Source organism: Leptosomus discolor, chromosome 9 (genome assembly GCF_034619465.1).
Source record: "Leptosomus discolor isolate bLepDis1 chromosome 9, bLepDis1.hap2, whole genome shotgun sequence".
NCBI lineage: Eukaryota > Metazoa > Chordata > Aves > Leptosomiformes > Leptosomidae > Leptosomus > Leptosomus discolor.
The window spans coordinates 9,594,750-9,614,711 of record NC_141399.1 but is presented as its reverse complement, the minus strand read 5'-3'; positions in this window follow the sequence as shown (position 1 = coordinate 9,614,711).

The window sequence follows — 19,962 nt, the reverse complement described above, 5'->3', positions numbered from 1 at the left end:
ATATATTAACTTGCAAGTGCAACTGCTTATATTGGACAGTAATTTTAGCAATTCAATACAATTTGCCTGTCTTTTAATGCAATTTAACTGCTGGAAATAACGATGTACAAGTTGACTCAAGGTTGCCACAAAACATAAGCCCGTGCTCTTCTGACTGTGGACCAAAGCTCAAAATCAGCTGCTCAGAGATACATGGTTTCCACCAAAGTAGCTAAACAAGGTTCCAAGGAAAGGGAGGCAATTGACTCCTTAGCAGCAACTCATTCTCAGACTTGAGATTCTCTAAAAGAAGCAGAATTCACCTACATGACAAAGAATTTCTGTTACTCTAAACTCCTGAGCCAGAAGACTATCTATCTTTATTATAAGATTACTGTTTGGGAAGAAAAAAAATAAATACTACCACCTTGTCTTTAGAAACAGGTGAAAGGGAGACAAAGAAGATATACACTGTTTGTTCGATGCTGTATCAAGTACCAAACCAAAGACTAGCAGGAAGTCCTTGCCATATTTCCAAAATATTCTAATAAAATTTCATTTAAAAAAAAAAAAAATATTCAGGTTGAGGATTCTGTATTGAAAGATTACCAGTATTTTGTAACTTGGGCTACAAATTTTGCCTCAAATAAAGTGGATTTCTTAAAGTTCCCTTATTTTTCTAAGATCATGATTTAAGAACACAGTCATTACTTAAATGTATCATTACATTATGAACTTAATTTTGTAAACTTACTACTTAAAAGAGAGAATAAATGCTCAGCACTTCAGAAAATGCTTTATTGAATTTGATTAAATGCTTTTCCTTCTAACATAGTTTAGGTTATGATTCCACTCAGGCCCCTAACAGAGTTGGATCACCTACTGCATCATCCAATTTCTTGTCTTCAGAAATATCATACTTCTACCAATATGAGCAGGCTTCAGCACCACAAAAATCTTGGCCATTGCACACACAGTGAAATGCAAAAGTAACTTTAACGCAAAGATAAATTATCAGCCGAGCATAAGGAGCGACGGCACAAAAAACAGTATCAGCAAATGGCAACGTTAGAACAAGAACATTAACCTGCCTGCATTTCACAAATTGTGCATACTTTTCAGATTAAAAACCCCAGCAATAGAATTCACTATTGGCATTTTCAGATGACTTTATGGATGCTAGATTTCAACCTATAGGGTAAAACGCTTAGGATAATCAAGAGCAAGTTAAAAGATTTTAAAAAGCTCTACAACATTTACTTTTAGTGGTGACTTTCATCCACATTATAATGTCAAATCTATTCTCTGGAACTGAAGTTAAATCTCACAGATTTACTGAGCAGCCCAAGTAGAAATATCAGACTATTTCGATACTGGAATACTTCAGTTAATAAATGTTTAATATTAATAATTTCTCATGTGTCCATTTTAAACTTCTATTTCAAAGACTCATTTCTTAAGGATGGCCTAATGCAGGACAGCTTTGATGAAACTCAAAAAGATCTTACTTTCCATGTGGTCATCTCTATTTCCAGGCCAAATCCTCAAAAAATAAATTAAGCAAAATTGCCTTTGATGTCTGCTGAAGGAAAAGCAAGTTTTGTTTGAGTAATTAGCACAGGACCAACAACAGGGACCCTGAAAGGAGTCAGTCCTCAGAAAAAGCAGTTCCTAAGCTCTCCAGAGGACAAAACTGCCGGACTAGGCGCCTTTCAACATTAAGCTTCATATTCCCTAGGAAACCAAGCGCAAAACAACCTTACAATGTTAATGAAATGCTAAGATGGAATACCAAGTAGTCAGATGTAGCTAATATTAACCTTTCTTCTATGTCAACTGTGGTCCCACTGTTCTAAGACTTCCCAGGTCCTTTTTCTTAAATACAACCACTAGTGTACTTTTTGCAAAGTGAAAAATCAATCTTATACAAGCACCCTGGGCCTAAGCAGTTAATACGTTGTTGCACCCTTGGGCTAAAAATACACAAACCTCCCGCCTCGCTCCAAACCCTATTCACAAAGTGGGAACATGTAGATACCACGTAGACCATCTAGGCACCAGAAAGTGCGAATCAAAATTTTGCCCTCTACTACAATCTATTTGGAAAAGTAGGAAAATGATGCAATGTATGAGGCAGGCACTTCTAGAAACAGAAAAAAAAAAAAAAACAACAAAAAACAAACCAATGAAATAACAGCAAAGACTAACTTGCTTTGGGAAAGCTATGTTTCACCAACTTAAATACAGAACTTCTGCATGTGGAAAAAAACACTTTACACTGTGAATGCTAACAGGCAGCAGATAATTGAACATATATGTTTGTGGGGAGTGAATGTCCAAATTTGAACTTCCAAACTGTTAAGCAGAAGCCTGATACTTGTAACCAGCATGAACTGGTTGGAAAATTTGTTAAATCCTGGAATAGAGGTGGTATGTCCTGAATCCTCTCATTAAGAGAGCCACATGAGACAGAACTACCTGTGAGGAGGCTGAAGACACGTTGTGCTTTTGCACATAGTGTGTTTAGATTGGGAAAACCAGACAGCTTGAAGTTCTGGAAGCCAGAGGAAGATGAAAAGAAGGGTTCCCAAAAAGAAGTAGTGGTTTCAGAATTGGGCCAGGAAAAAAGAACATCAAGATCCCAGCTGGAGGAATGATTCTGGAGGCAAGGGAAGATCCTGGAGATCAGACAGATGCATGGACTTGAATGCCACGGGATGTCCAGGGACCTTGGCCAGTAATGCCCAAGACCAGTAACTGCAGGCACTGGTGCAACACAAACTGACACCATTCTGTCCAACCTTGCCAGAGCAGCAGTGATGTCCCAGCTGGAAAGGGAAGCCAAGACCAAGTGAACACAATACTAGCAGGGAACAAGCATGATAAGGAAGTGGGGTAAAAGCTTTAATCTTCTTTGTTCTTAAATAAACCCTAATATCCAGATCCACTATAGGTTGATTACTCCATCTTGCTCATGACAGTATCTTCTCATTCAAGAGAAACGCTTCACTGCAAAATGCTAATACTACCAGTATTTTTGAAACAAAATACAGGCGAACCAGTAAAAAACGCCAGAGCAAATAATGCAAAGGAATCATATCATACAATCAAATCTCACCTGAAGGCAACAAAAGAAAATTATGACTCTTGGCAAACCTATTAGGATTCCCCCACACCAGCTTACTTCTTTGAATGGTCAGAGCAATATACTATCATTTTTATAGACGTATTTGCAGGCATATATATACACTTACACGTGCATATGTGTATTTGGATCAAGACAGACAACGGACAACTGAAGGTGAGATACTAGTTCTGCTAGGAGAAAGATATGAAGACACATGTAGTAACACTAAAAAAAATACAGATTAAACTCATAAACCGAAGACAGACCACTTTCTCAGATAATGCATGTACTCTATGAGTCTATGGCCATAGCAGATAAAAAGAAATTGCAGTGTGTGTTTCCAAAGAAGCAGACATGAAGCCTAATAAGCTTAACTATGAGACTGAATTGGATAAACTTTCTGTTGACCAGCCAGTACCCTTTCTCTGATTCCCCTTAATGTCTGGCTTTTCAAATCTTAGTAAAAAGATTTGCGGGTTCATGTGGTTTAACAGAAAGTGCACATATTTCAACAGCAACAATCTTCATTCTGCTTATTAGAGTAGAAAAAGCAGAGTGGAAAAACAAAGTCATTTCAGTCAAGTTAACTAAATTCTCAGTCAAGTGAAGTACAACTTCAGCACAATTACATGTTAGATTCGATGAGAATCCAAAGCAAAGCAGGGTCAGAGTTTTCAGCATCTTGTTCATCTCCCCCTCAAATACATACTTTTCATGGGAAGAAACTGAAATCCCCAGGCTACTGCAATTCTTCTCTAAGATGACAAACAAGGAGAAAAACAATTAGGAAATAATCAGGGGGCGAGAATACAAATAATTAAAATATCTGATGTTGTTGCCTGCTAACTCCATTGAGAGGGAGTCAACATCAGGAGCAAATGGATGACTGACGCTAGGGAAAGGACTATTAAGACTATGGGTCCTTAACTACACTGCTGCATATTCTTCTTGATAGAAGATGTGAGGCATTATGGACATGGACAGGATGCAAGCATGCAACTAATAGCTTGCAGCAGTTTAAGGCATAACATTTCAGATAATTGTTTGATTATCTTAGAAATCTCCAACTAAAAGCACAGCTTGGTACAAAACAAAGGAAAGGAGAAGCTTTAGATCAGAAAATAAGTGATGGCATTTTAAAATAGTTAAAGTACAGTGAAGAGTAGCCAAGGTAAGCTGGACTTGTCCCCTGAGTTAAAGCTGATGCACACTGACTTGTTATCTACAGGTTTGTCCTCTTCTTATTTCCACTAACAGGTTATGTTGTTTTTTCTATATTCTTTTTTTCTAGCTATCAAAAGAGAAGTGCAGTGAGCCATCCCTCATCAGACCTGCTAAGCAATCGTGGATTATGCTAAAATTCCTGTATCCCTAGGAGCAGCCATAACACAAGAATTAAATGATATTTAAGGCTAGGATAGATGGAGGCCGAAAGTTTTAACAGGTTGCAATGGTTCAATCCAGAGACAACAGGAGTGAGAGAAATGCAAGTAGCTCTCATATACATGGTTTTACTTCAGGCATCTAGTATTCAGTTATCAATGAAGAGACAGACGACCAAGCAGCCAGATAATTTAGGTGCTCAGCTTCTTCTAAACAGTTATTTGGGTTAGCAGCTTAGTGTCAACACAATGTAGTTTTAAAATAGTAAGATACTGAACCACTTACAGGTAAAAGATGAAAAGGAAACCTGCCTGTTGCTCTCTCAGCCCCACTGGAGTTTACCAAAGATAACAATCAACAGGGAACGCCAACAAGTTTAATAAAAACAAGACAACAATGGGAATTTAGAAGTTACAGTGAGAGAAATGCCGCTCAAAGGCAGACAAGAACACATACAAAGAGATAATTTACCACTTATTTTCAAGAGACAGTCAACACATTTGAACTTCAGCCCTAAAACTTTAATATTTTTTTCCTATACTTAGCAATAAAATTTTCATTGTCCACAAAGGAGACCTAATCAGTGGTACTTTTCCCTAACAAGATAACATCTGTCAATAACAATTACATTGATTATCTGATTCTAGCTACCTTTGCAGAACAAAGCCTTGGCCAGGAATGAATAATTCTCACCTCTCTATCATGCTTTATTATTTACTAAGACAATGATCGAACTTGGAGCTTTCAGATAGTCTTTCAGGTATATTTAACTACCACCTAACTTATTTCCCTAATAAACACACAGTGACTGGATAATTAAGCCTCATGTTACGTTTGTTGACTGATTGGATTTTCAGGGCCCACTTCCATTTTGTTCCTCCCATAAAAGCAGGCATACATGAGTAAACTGCTGAATCACTGCACTGCCAAAAACACTGTGCCTTTACGACAGCAAAATTCTGCTTAAAAAAGATGCAAGAGAAAAATGAGCTTTGATAAATCACTGTTTTCTGACCTAATCTGTTTTATAGCTAGAAAGTGGAGGAAACAATTCTTTCAGTGCATGAGAAAAAACAATCTCCCCCTGTGTCTCTTCCACCTTCTTCTCTCTACTTACCCTTTAAAACAAATGAAACCCAAACCCACCGAAAAACCCAGAACACCTTCACCACCAGCTTAGTGCAGGATCCTGAAGAAGGGAGGTATCTGGGCCAAAATCTAGACAGTTTGACATTAACCTCCTGGCATGTCCCACTATGAGAAATTCTCCACCTAAGAACTATAACCAATGTCAACGAATAAATACAACAGCAACATAGGCTAATATGCAAATGATGTTTGTAATCAACTACTTGTTCTGAAAATACTAATATCATTCCATTTCATACATTCATTAATAGCAAATGAAACAGATTATTTTTATTGCTGTACCATAGTTCGGTCTGTGTGCATTATGCAGCTAAATAGCATTGATAAAACTACTACACTGTTATACAGAAAAGCAGAATGTAATTAGTATTCCACTTTGCATATGCAATTGCTGCTATACTATAATAAAGAATTAACTGATAAACAAGATTCAGGATACAACCATTTGCCCTCTTTCCAATCATTATATTTTGTAATGAAATCGCATTGCCCAATTTAGCTTCTAAATATCTTAACGAAGAATAATGAACTTGAGATGTTCTGGAAAGAAGGCTGGGAATGCTGCGTTGATAACAGCATTGTGTTTCCATGACAAGAATGAACTGGAAAGGTCTAGGACACGAAAAAAAAAAAGTTCATTGTGCAATGAGGATAACATTGTGCTTGTGCTATATTGTTCGTTCATTCTCCGTTCTGTGCATGTGCCTTTTATTTCCAATGCATCATAGCTGAGTATTTGTGTTTTACTTAATTACTCCACAAAGTCATACAGTGGGGAAAAACAAGATCTAACCGTACTGCAAAACAACTCATTCCCTCGTTCCTCCTTTCTATTCTAATAAAGTTTGCCTGCAGGCATTGAATCCAAGTACAAATACTGTGAAAACTCAAGCTTGCAGAAGCTTGGTAGTTCACCATAATTTCATTTTCACAATATAAAAACAGTACAAATTAGGAGGGACAGCTCTGGAGATGTCCATGGCCCCATATACCTGGTATTCGGGAATGCCTTGTTTGAAAAACAAGTTACAATACTGAGACTGGCAGCATGACATATAAAACAGAAAAGGTTACTCGAAGAATACTCTATACAAAACAGCAGCACGTGAATTCTGCTGTCTTAAAAAATAATTTATTTTTTTTTAAATCACTACATTAATACATATACTTGGATTCCATTTCTACCACTTCAGGAATCACTAAACTACTATGTCAAACTCCCTTCCTACTGCAACCAAAGATGTCATTTTATAGTGACTATGTCTTTTGTTTTGTTTCGTTTTCTGTTAATATTTTATATATTACAGATGTATGGTACTTCTTGAGGTGTATTCACCTTACTAAGTGACACACTTCAAATGTTTTTACATTTTATGCTTCTATTTCACTCTCCTCTAGAAGTGTGTTATCTAAACTACATGTATAGGGGAAAAGACAAGTCACTAAAGAAAGTACTTGAATGGCTCAAAGACCTCAAATGCAGACAGAATTTTGCTACCTTATCTCAAATCACAGTCCTCAGCTGTCACAGTCTGATCTATACCAGGATCTAGAAAATCACTGAACAAGCATTTCAGTATTTTCTGCATGGTATCTAACCACATTTATTCAGATGTTGCTGTTAAATTGGAACTAACAGTTGTGGTGGATAAGTGCCATCAACCCATTCTCTTCACAAGTAAAACATTACTCTGAAGTATAAACATATCTCTGAAAAGAAAGGATACTCCCATTTCCAACATCAGATACTGCTTGGCATTAAAAGCAAAAGCTTATATCACTGCTTAAGAAAAAAACGGAATGGCAGAGACAAAAGCAAGCTAGGGAGTAACCACCAACAGGTACCTTCACCTGCATTTCAAAGTCCTTTATTTTCTCCTTAAACAAACTAAAACCGTACATGATTAATTAATCCAAGATTCTCTGACTTGAATAACTACACATAAATATCAGCTTCTCAAAATCTTTAACATTACTAAAAATTAAAAAGCATTAAAAAAAAATGGAGCAGTCACTAATTCACTGCAATATGGTGAGAGATCACCCTCTGCTCTTGCGGTAGCAGCACTTTTTAAATAGGGCTCTCATTATACCTCCCGAAGCACAGTCATTCCCCAAGTCTTGCATGCAGGACAGAGATTTGAGAATGATCCCTCCCAAAAGATCAAAATTGTTTTCAGAACTGAAGTTTAGCAGTAATGCATTTAGAAAAGCAATGTCACTGTAAGTTTTCTTCATCTTGAAAACACTTTACAATATTAAGCTGGCGTTATTATCCCCTTTTTACTGAACAAGGCACAAAAGCATAAGTAGCATGGCAAAAGTCTTAACAGTGAAAAAGCTGGAGTAGCAGAATTTAGATATGACACCCTGTTCCCTTATCCTGCTTCCAAGGCTACACAGCTTCATATTTATCCTGCTATTTACACGAAAATACAAAGCCTGCTAGCATTAGGTTATCTTTGTGCCAAATGGAAGTTAAAACGTATATAAAATACTTTGACAGCAGTCTGCAAAACCTTCACTGAACAGGTTCTAGTACATGCCAGTGGGATGTCTCAAGCTGGCCCGTAAAATTAATTCCTTGTTCTTAGCAGATGAACTTATCTGGAACCAGAACTAGTGTTAACACATTTGAAACGAAGAATTGCAATGTCCTATTTCACACTTCATCTGACATCAAACCTGTGCTGGATATAAACCTCAAATACTGACTAGCTCCTAGCATAGAAGTTTGTAACATCTAAATTCTGACTGCTTCTAAAACATTTCGGAAAGAAAACAGCTGTATCTTCTAAGGGAAGTGGAATGGCAACTGTTTTTCCTAGCACTTTCATTTCACATCAAGACAGATTAATCTCTAGAGTAATTTCACTCATTAAAATGGGTTTGGCTGATTACGTTTCACCTAAGCTCTACTACTACCGCTACCACACTAGTGCTTGTTGACTTTTAATTAAAAATGCAGGTCCATCAAGCTAGTCAGAAAATTAAAAACCTCCTCAGAAATGGTAGTCCTATAGCTGCTAATTTTTGCATGCCTAGAGGCAGTTTAGTACACAGGAGAGCAAACGATAAAATATAAACTTTTTCTTTATGCAAGAGCAATGAACGACAAGTAATAAAAGGTATCAATTATTCACATTGCTTCCCAGAAGTTTATCATTTCAAGAGAAAAAAACAAACATAAGAAGCTAGAGTGATTTTGAGTAAAGAGTAAAACTTCTTTCATGAAATGCAGATATCTCTCAACAGATAATTTGGATAAATTTATTACTATTAATTTTGAACCAAGAAAAACATACAGGTTTTTTTCTCAATTTCTTAATAATATTTTTTTTTTGCCAAAGTATAATTTCCATAATTTAAAACTATGATCAGAGAAGCCACTGAATAGCTCGTACTTGGCATTACTAAGCCAAAAGCTATTGCTTCACAAGAGCTGATGCTTCTGGGAATGTCGAGAAACCACAGTTGGCCCTTTGCCTCCTTGGCTTCAATCAAATGTACTTGTGCACCAACAGCTGAATATTTGAAGAAGAGTTGCTTCCACAGACATGGGACTTGTCTCCAGCTTGCTGATGTTGGAAACATGGTGTATATTGGACAAAGTCAGCTCCCCTTGGGTTTTGGGGAGGTTTTTTGTTGGTTTGGGTTTTTTTTGTTGTTTGTTTGGTTGGTTTGTTTTGGGTATTTTTGTTGGGTTGTGTTTTTTTCAAAAGAAAGAGATAAGGAACATGGAAATTGGAAGTGTCAAAAATGTTTCAAAATATTTATTAATACTCATGAGCTAGTAAATACCATCTACCAATGAAGTAAACCTTTCCATAGGAATGCAGATTACACCTTCTATTCTTAGCAAGTTTTTATCTTGGTGTATCCAATGGGAATAATTAAATTGGACATTTCTCTCACTTATCCATATCCAAAAAGAATTCATTTAGATTTAGATTTGGTGGCCATACTTTAACTCTACTGTATTATTTATTATCTTAAAGAGCAGGAAGCACCCTGGAAGTAAGCAGAAAGCACAGATCGACAAAACCGAGTTCGCAGAAGACTAATCAGCAGAAAAGCTGTATGTTGCCATTGAGAAGACAAAGCACCAAAAGAAGAACTGGAAAGAGTGAAGGCGCATTAGAATTTGCAAAGATAGTTTTTAAAATATTAGAAATCGCTTTAATTATTTAAAGGATCAGAACTAGATCTGCTAGGCAAAGATCAAAGATGATCCTGCGGATGCTAGGAGGACAAGAAGGATGGACTACAGACAGGGACCAGGTACTCTCCCTAAAAAGCATCTCAAATCACTGCTGTCAGACAGAATGCTGTCTAGATGTGCCACTGCTCTCATGAAGGAGGATATTTCACATAATCTAAGCCAACTGAATTGAAACGGAAATGTTGAATATGACAACAAAGTAAGGACTAACAAAAGGAAGGGCATAGCGAGGGAAATCACTGCACTGGAAAGTGAATTCTTTGTGAATACAATGATACAGAATCACTCTTACAAATCTCAAGACAACAGCTGATGGCAGGAAACACTGACAGACCTAGCTGTGCCCAGCTCAAAATACTGAAATCACAGTATTTTTAGAACACCTTTTAGAATTAGGGTTAGCATTCAAAGACTTAACGAAAGAAGTCAGAGAATAAAAACAATGGCTGCCCTGTATTGTATTCAAGTAGCTGCCATACCCACGGTAACAGTATTACATGGTTTGCAAGAGCCACAACGGAAAGGTATACTAGCTTTCTAAGCCTTAAAAAGGTAACCACCCTATCCATCAGGCATTTGATGAATCTGTCCATTTTAGCTCTTCTTAACAGAAGGGACTCAACAAAAGACTGAGTTCTGTTTTCTTCTTTCCCCAAAGTCCTTAAATTATTATGTTACAGTGGTTTAGAATCCTGATGTAACTATGCACCTTTCTAAATAATAAAATTTGAAGAAAAGAAAGGGCTAGCATTCCTTTATGGTATTTTCTTAATGAATTCAAGAGGGAAAAAAAGGATATCCAGAGTTTATGAACTGTTTAAACATAAAGCCAAAGAATTACAGATAAAGTTCCAAACCATTAATCCATTATATACTGTGAATTGGACAACTCCAGTGAGATATCATTTCCAGAAATGAATCAAGCAAAGCCATCAGCAAATAGTTAACACTCTGAACCTCTGAAACACTCTTTGATTCAATTCAAGCTGCAAACCTCTACGTTTAGAAGCTAATTTACACTGGAATCTGGAATTTAATCATCTCTTCTCATGCATTTGAAAAAGGATGACTTTACTTCACATAGTCTAAATTAACTTTGAAATTTTGCTACACATAGTAATATAATATCTAGTCAGATATGCTGATCTTACCTTGAAAGAAATTAATTGCTTGATTCTTCCTCTTAATATTATCCTGATGCTGATAAAATTTCCCTAGGCAGCAATATGAGATGCTCTGGACTTTGCTCAAATCAGGTAGGATGTATATAAAACTACATAAAGATCATGAGTGATGGGGAAAGAAAGACTTTTTAGGAGGAAAGAAGAGATGGAAGGGAAATAACTTTTTTAATTAGATCCAAAGTTCACTAATTTCAAAATAAATCAGCCAAAGGCCATTGAAGTAAATACGAAAAAGGTTGTATTTGCAAAGTGAGTGTAACATTGAATTTTCCTTTTTGTTGTTGGTGGTGGTGGTACTTCTAAGTCAATAAAACTTCCACCTCTGCCATTATTTACATCACAATTACTGCAAGAATACTACCAAAGTGATTAGCTATGGATTTCCATAAGTGCTCTGAAGAATCCTCTGGGAAGGGAAATTCTGAGAAGTCCAGATGTTCAGGCAGTAAATAAAGGGGAAAGTTTATGATTTTCTCTTCCTCAAGAAACAAATTCTGCAATCAGTAACAAGGAAGAAAAAAACCATAATCAATATGAAGAGAGTCTTCCTATGCTTCAGACTGTATGAAGGCAGATGTGTTTTCTGATAAGAGTCCTCCAGCTCAGGAAGAAAAATGTCAAGTATTAGCACGATGTAGTGGGTACATTCTTGTTCAACATTTGAAGAGAACAGCAAGTTCTTTGATCCTTCTAAGCCAAAGCCCTGACCTTCACAAAATCACAATGCAGGCAGGCCCTCTCTTAATAAAGTAAACAGTGTGATATTAAAATAAGTTATTTTTAGTTAATATACTAAACATTTAATCTGGCTTATCACCATGCCAGGCTCTGCCAGTCCACAGGAGTTCACACCAATGTTCTTTCCACAGAACAGGATCTGAGAGCAGCCATTTTTAAGGAGACTAAGAAATTCTCCAAGACAAAACTCTATAGATCGATATTTAAAGAAGAAATTGCTGTAAGGGGACAGGAATTGTTAATTTAATTCTTTGTGACTCTAAAGTGAGAAATTTTCCATGCAGTAGAATTACACAAAAGGGGAAAGTACCTTTCCATGTTTTATGGCGGTATCTCCATAAAGCATTCTCGCCCACAGATTGAAGCAAAGCTTTGTGATTTCTACAGCATCAGTTGGCTTCTTCCATTAAAGAGTAAGCAACTGCAAGGATCTCCCAATTTCTTTACAGTACATTCATATAAATATTATCCCCTTCTCCCTTATTCCTCCCATTTCCCCAAAATTAGAAATTAAAATGTTGAGGTCTGATACTGGATTCTTAAAAATACATTCCACAAATCACAGCCATTCATATTATATCTGTATAACTTTAACCAATTTTAAACAAAACAGCATTTGCACTTTTCAACTTTCACAAAGTACATTAGGCATAACGTCTTTATTTACAATGAAATACAAAATGGTAGCTAAGACTATCAAGTCCTTTGTGAAGTATTTAGGTACTCAATAAGCAAAACAGTAATATCATGTGTAGATAAAGAAAAATGCCCAATATCATAATCTTTACAACACAAATTAATGGTTGTCTGCTACACAAAGATGTTAATCCACTCCACAGTGGTGAAGCACTGGAGAGTATCATATATATGGTTTTCTTTTTTTTTTTCTTTAAATTGCCAAAATAAAATGTCATTGCTTACCTATAAAATCACTTCTCTTCTGCCTCTTATGTTTAGTAAACTTGTCATCCGCACTCAATTGTTAATATAGCTTGAGAACAGTGTATTGGGATTTTTCACAAGCAATTAAGGTCAATTAATGCCCAATACATTACTTTCCATTTGATAGCTTAGCTTATACTATAGCAGACATTTAACTCATAACCACTTATTAAATTTCCTGCTTACTAAGCTAGGCTGAACACTTCCAACACCATTTTTTTTTTCCTGTTGGATTTTTAATTTTAAAGTTACATGAAAAACTTAAATGTAAACATTCATTCTTCAAGACACATTTATCTAACACATATAAGCTTTTATTTAAAAAGGATTTTCTCTTCTTTTGGCCCTGAATATCGGCAAACTGCAAGGTATCAACTTCTGTACTTGGAGTAGAGTCAATAGCACTGCAGAAAGCCCCAGCACACATCCACCCTAAGTACCAACACAGAAACAAATAGCAAGGTTCAATCCATGTCAGGGGTAGCGCTCCAAGGTGATGACCAAACGTTGTGCTGAAACTTTGCTCCTCACTCAAAACATCACGTTCCACCAGCACTATTCAGCTAACATGGACATTGCAATCCATTCACTCATGAGCCATAGCCACCAGCAGTTAACCAGACAGATAAATGACTGAACGGTAAGTCAGGTTAACCTTTAACAGCAGCATGTAGGAGGAATCCACAGCACGTGGTTCCAGCCAACGAGTGCATTCAGGATCACCCCGAACCTTTCTTAAGAACAGCAAAGTTGTGTTTAATTGGCTTTAACGTTACTTAAAACATCAGCATTTATAACCATTCATGCTATTGACAGTGTGACCTCTGTGGCTTTGTTGTTATTATTAACAAAACAGTAATGATAGTAAATTGTAAGTTTTCATGTATGCAGCTCCTTTTAATGATTAACTAAGTAATGTCTAATTTCATCTGAAAACAAATACATTTCTGCCTTCAGGAAAGAAACCTGAGAATTAATTCAACTAAGCAGATATATGTATATCTGGTTTACAATTTAAGGGGAAAAAAAAACCTTTTAAGGTAATTTTCCAGAAAAAATGTTCAACTAGAAAACTAAAAAAAAATATATAAAAACAGAAGGAATATAAATTGTGGAAAACGTTTATGACAACATCAGTTCTCAAAACAAGTGCTATGGATAATGGATGCAGAAAAATCAAATACATGTGAACTATTTTAACTTAAGTATTCTTTTTAATTTACATTTGGCAAGTCATAGAAAGTGAAAGGCTAATCTGAAAGAGTTATTTCCAAAACGGATTCCTACCCCACAACCTTTCCTGTATGAAGAAATCGAACAACAAAAATTACTAATGACCCTTGACATTAGAATTAAAGATGTCCTTCATGCAAATACACTGGTTCCTTGATTCTTTTGTAATACAATAGCAAGCAGGTATTAGAATTGAAAAAAAAAAAAAGCAAAAGGAGATGCATGGGAATTACACAATGAAGTAGTTTCATTGTGATACTGAGAGGAGTATGAAATGAATACAATACTGACAGAGGAGTCTAGCAAGCCTTTTCCCCTCAAACTATCCATTCACTTAGATTGCCTTCATTGCAAAAAGATATTATTTTTTTAAAACCAAATTACACTATTTAATCTGCTCAGCAACAGCTTAAATAGCAGGAAACAATAATTAATTTTAGCAAGAAAACGAGAGGTTTCTTTTTAAAGGGATAGTGTCAAGTGAGACTGATCACAACTTAGATAACCGCAGCAGGTTTTTCAAAAATCGAGCAACAGAACTTCCGTATTTTAAAAAACAAGAAATTAATATTTAATTTAAGAAGTCCTTTGCCTTTTAGTACTTTTAGCATAAACAAAGCTGCACGAATATCTAAAGAGCGAAGTGACAAAGGATGGCTGCAGAAGCTCAGAGTTTGCCTCTAAGAGAGGAATCCTCCTCTGCCCCTGGAATTCCTCTTCCGTGCCCCCTGTCCTTCCAGACGTGCTCCCTCTGCTCAGCTCTGGCACGCAGCATGTGCTTCAGAAAGCACACTCAGAGCCAGCATAATGCACACTTCGTGTTACATTACAAGCTGAATTAGCTCACAGATGGGTTCAATGCATGCTACAGTGGGGAGAGCAGAATAACACGTCCCCTGCCACTGGCAGGGAATTGTTAGAACAGCTCAGCTGTCCTACCTAACTTCCCCTTAAATGCAAGTCAATGACAATTATTTCAATTTCCAAACTTCCAGAAATGGAAGAGGAAACAAAATTAGGCATCTGTTATTTTAAAAGTATTTTTACAACTAAAGTTATTTCATTAGCAATGTAGTTTCAAAAAATTAAAATTAAGATGTACAGACAAGATTATGCCCATCGTTGTACTGAAATATAACTACATGAGACAGACTATCCATAACAGATTACAAAGCTGTGATCTCAAAGGAACATTCATTATTTGAGTTGGCCATGAACAACTCCAGGATTAGATCTAAATTTAAGACATTTTCCTTTTAACCATTCTGCTTTTTACATATTTTCAAACATCTCTAGAAAAAACGATTTTCAAAAGAACAAAAAAAAATAAAAAAAACCCTTTCCTAAAAAAGTATGAGCAAAATTGACTGTCTTACTGTTAGCCGCTTAACATACTAAGGCATAGAAACAGATAAATAGTTGCCACGAGGAAAAACAAAGAGCTCAAACAAAAAGGACGCTCAATTCTATTTTTATAGTTTCTATCTATTTGGTTTACTTTCCCACACTTGCAATGATCTCAAAATATTTCTCAAAACACCTTTGATCAGGTACTGATTTCTTCTATCTCCCTTATTCCTATTAGCAGACTCGACGAATGCCGGGTTGTGTGACTATTCACTTGCATGCCCTCCATCATCAGTGAACATTTGAATAACTTTGGAAACAGTTTTATTGAACGTGTAATCCCTCTGCCACAGCAGGCCCAAATATCACCGAACAAGACGCAGACAAGGAAAACTGATTTTAAGCTGCAAGAAAGTTGCCTGAAAGAGAAAACAGCAAAGTAGTGGAGGCATTAGACGTTTACTGTTAAAACAAACTGATAGCAAAAGATGTGCATATCACAAAACAGAACAGAAATCCATTCTCAGACCTTGAGGAACAGATTTCTGTTCACCCCAAAAGAAAAAGAATCTGGGACACAGGTGTTTGCCTTGATCCTAGGCAGCTTTACTGCACTTAGTGATAGCAACAGCTACCTTGCCTATAATCCAAATCCAAGACTAAACTGTTGCTCGGACAGACCTGATAACCAAAACTTTAAGATTTGGAACATACGTCAAATCTCCTAACTACATGTAATGCAGAATGGTACAGACGGGCAGCATTAAATGTTTTGGGGATAAGACAGAAATAGTATCAAGTTATTTGTATTAGCCAGTCTGATAGGTTTTGTTCTGCAGCAAAGCCAACATAACCTACAAGAATGATTAAAAGATGCTACAGGATAAATTAAAGAAATGTGAAAATAATTAACTAGAGATATAAACACATAAACATTCCATTTTGCTTCACTTCCACAAAGAAAAAATAAACTGAACTTAAGAATCAGACAGGATATGTCTCATGGTTAAAGCTCTACACATACTGAGAATTAGTCCAAAACTAGCTACTATAGCTAAACTACAAAATAAGCTGCAGATGGGAAGAACAAGTGACCCTTAAAACTTTAGCTTAACTACGCATTACACAAGACAAATTGGACACGCAAAACAATTTGCTTTGCAGAATTCACACAAGGAAAAGCTATTTGCAGAAAGCTAAAAACGTTCTCCCAATATTGTGTGGTATTTGGATTATCTATTATATGAAGAGGCAAAAAAATTAAACACCTTGAAAATCAGATCCACTTGTCATGAAACGAAATTTTCTGAGGAACAATAAAAGAGGCTCCAAATTGAATTAATCAAAAAACAATCCAATTGCTCTAGTACCAAAATTTAAGTGGGAAAAAAATGCAAGATACAGAGGTTCTGACACTACTGTAAATTAGAAAGATAACCTTTCATGAGTTCTTTACTGAATATTTGTGTACAGCAAGGACCAGAAGAACCAGAACAGCAGTCATCATCTAACACAGGGTCTGTAAAGGATCGTTAAAATTCCTAGTTATGATCTATGATTCCTTTTGAACAGAAAGATAAATGTGTTGAAGAAATTAAGAACTGGATAAAATAAAGTCAGTACTGAAGACTCTGGAAGCTGCAAAGCTGTAGGAAGAAGAAAATCCAAGCAGGGATATTTTCAATTTAAATACTCTAAAAGGAAACAAAAGCGAGGACAGCAGGGGGGAGTCAAAGCATGAAACAAAATTTTTGTATTCGAAGCTTGTTGTCATGTTTCTGAACTATGTTCAGAAGGCCTTAAGATCTGACTACAATCATTAGATCAATTCTCACATCAGAAATATATTTCTTTGTATAGGACTGAAAAAGCTACTTTCATGGAAGGCAACTCCTTAAGAAGCTCTGGGGCGGCCCCATTGCACATCCCCATCTCTTATTGCCATTTGCCTGACAACAAACAAAACTGACCCTAAATATCACAAGAGACTTCCCGTCTGCTAGAGGAGATCTCTTCAGGTAATACTAACGTGGTTCATTCATTTCTTGCTATTAAAATTGAGTTCAGTGTCTGGAGCCCATCAAATTCTTACAGGGATAGATAGCAGCCAGAGTGACCTACTGAAAAATGACAGAAATACCTGTGCAATAGAAGCTTAGAGACAAATCTCACTTTCCATGGATTTCCCAATTTATACATCCTGAGGACCACTTCAGAGTATCCTTTGAGCAAGAGATGACTCCTTTGAACACATTTGTACATCTTCCTCTCATCCCCATATTGATGTGCTCTTCCCTGTCACAGTTCAGGCTTGGTTACCCAACAGCCCTCAAAGGGCTGTTCATCTATGGCTCACCTGCCTAAATTTAGCTAAACTTTATCTTTGATACATTTATTTACTATACTGTTGTTGCTCCTCTGAGACATAGCAGAAGTCAGACAGAATGCTTTACAGAGTCTTGAACCCTTCATTTCAGAAGCTTACAGGGAGCAGAGAGTACTACTTCATTTACTAGATGACCAGAGAGAGCTGTGAACCCATCACTGAACAGCTGACACGTATGCCAAGCCACCATACCGCTAAACGCCTAGGTGATGCAGCAGGATGCGATCGCCCCTTTCCTCTGAGAGGAAAAATGCATTTCCTGCTTTGTTAGTGTATCACTACTGTAATAAGGAGCAACTCCGGCCATGGGAATTACAGCAGGGACAATGGTCACCTATGGGGTGACCCAATTCTCCTTGTAACGTGTGCAACTCTCATAAAACATAAGCACACCAACACAGCACACTAAACCCGGTGAACTGGAACATCTTTTACAAAGGCAAGTCCAGATATCTGTTTGATGGGCAGTAAGTCACGCCATCCTGCATGCACACAGCACAGTCACAGAAGCACGCTGTCTCCATGGCACTCAGAAGTTTATGCAGACCTTCCTCAACTTGTGACATCGGGGGTATGATCACAACAGTCTAAGAAAAACCGGAACGGTGCACAGTACGTAATCTCACATGTACCCTTTTTTTCTTTTATGTTTACATCCAGTTGAAAAATACTTCAGCACCAATACAGCCATCAAACTCTCTCCTTGACACATGGATTCACATGTTTTCCAAGGTGTGTCCACTGAATCATGTCAGAATTTGGTCATTGAATGCCAGTTGCATCACTTTTTGTTAATCCTTTTGTTCCTTTAGCCCAAGGCTAGTATTTCTTTTGATCAATATAAATCTTTTCTGTCATCTTATTTTTGCTGTCACTCTGTGAAGTATTATGTTGCTGAGCGAAGATCTTCATTTATCCCTGGTATTGTACTCCTGTTCCTCCTGACAGTTACCCTGTGAATATATCATTACCAATCTCCCTAGTCCTTCCAGGTTTGTATGTAAATTCACCTCTCAGGAATTTACTTCCATAAAGTTGTAAGTCCCACCCTGTTAAATGCTACCTGCTGCAACAGACGCTTTAGTTGAAACCAGCACTGTTGAGAGACATGTTTGTTGTATTCTGCGGTGAAGAGAGCCATTAAGCAACAGTCAAGTGGGGATGCAAGGAGTTCAAATCATGGATACTGGAAGCTCCAGCTAAATTTTTGCATCTATTTAAAGTGGTATTTAATTTAATACTTTGTGCAGCACCACTTCCCGCTCTATACTGGAACACCTCTTTATACTTAAATAGAAATACCAACTAAACAGTTATAGAAAAAAATAAAGTTTTTAATTTTATACACTTAGCACACAGTAAAGATGAGACAAGTATTTGTATGTGCAGTCATGGCCTGGTTTGAGCTAAACCACAACTAATTCTGTTCAGTGATTTTGTTTTTCAGTTAAGTCTCTTCTAAGCAACTGCACTTTCTGAAATCAACAGCATGTTTTTCCAGACAGCGGCTGCTTCTAGCAGTGGTAGCACTTGATGTTTATAGTTAATGCCAAGGAATGGGAAGCAGAAGGGCCCGTGCTTGTACTTGCTCCTGTAGCAACCAAGGTCACTGCTAAACCTTGTACTCTGTGTTGGGGTGCCGAAAGTGAAAAGGGGCCATAACAAATGAAAGGTGGCACCTGCGGGGAGGAGCGAGCCAGACAGGTGACCCAACACCGACCAGCTAAGTATTCCGTCCCATATACGTCATATTCGGTACAAAGCTGAGGGATGACAAGGGTCGAGGTCTCTTCTTCGTGGCCGACGTCCAAGGAGGACTCTGTCCATTCTTCTGTCTGTGACCCCAATCTGTGGATTCCTGATCCCAGTGCCTGAATCCAGCTCCTGCCTCTGGTTCCATCTGCTGCCGAGTCCAGTGCAGCCCTGCAGCATCAGTGGTGACCTATTGTCATCAGGGGGCTGGGTTCAGTACTGGTTTTGTATATATTTGTATGTCTCATTATTTTTCTTATTTTTATTATTATCTTTTCTTTTATTCTTATTGTTTAATTAAAGCTGGTTTAGTTTTCTTTCCCAACCTGTAAGTCCTTCTCGCTTATTCTCTCTCCTTTCCCCTTCTGGGAGGGGAGAGGGGTTAATAGAGAGCATCTGGCATTCGTTAGTGGCCAGCCCAGCCTCAACCCTTGACAAATGGTTACACCTTACAAATCTTTGCATACATACAAACATGAAGCTGAATCCTTTCTTTGTTCTCTGCACTGCTATCCAACAT